The following is a 562-nucleotide window of genomic DNA, read 5'->3' as shown; positions in this document are numbered from 1 at the left end:
TGGTGCTCCTCTCAGTTCGTGCCATCATATAGTTTCTTTGTTTGGGACTCAGATGACCTGAGAAAACCAATACCATATTTCCAACCAGTCCCGTGCTTGTAGGTGACATTCTCCGATTGGATGGATTCTGGGGATATTCGCTTATGTTATCAGGCATGGTGTTTATCCCGTCCACTTTTTCACAAATAACATTTTGCTTTGCCTTGTCTGATGGCATTTTCCTGTTGCCGGGTCTCACACTCCAGTTCTCAGGCATGGTGGCTTCACACAAATAAACTTTTTGATCTAAAAGATATCAAACGCTCAGCACTGAAATTCGACCGATTAGCCCTCATGTTACTGGCTGACAGTGGGCTGGGCTCATAAAAAAGAAAAAAAAAACTGTAATTGCCTCATAGATTTGATGCCTTAAAGTTTTCATTATATTCCATCATTAAGAGCTCTTTACCATACTGAATTTTGGACAATAAACAGGACAACTAAACAAAACGTTACCTATATAAAATGGGGAAGAAGCGACAGGCAAATTAAATCACATAAGAAATAAAGGATACCGTTTTGT

The sequence above is a fragment of the Carcharodon carcharias genome, chromosome 24, assembly GCF_017639515.1.
Source record: "Carcharodon carcharias isolate sCarCar2 chromosome 24, sCarCar2.pri, whole genome shotgun sequence".
In the NCBI taxonomy this organism is placed as follows: Eukaryota; Metazoa; Chordata; class Chondrichthyes; order Lamniformes; family Lamnidae; genus Carcharodon; species Carcharodon carcharias.
Note: the sequence above shows the minus strand (reverse complement) of the source record.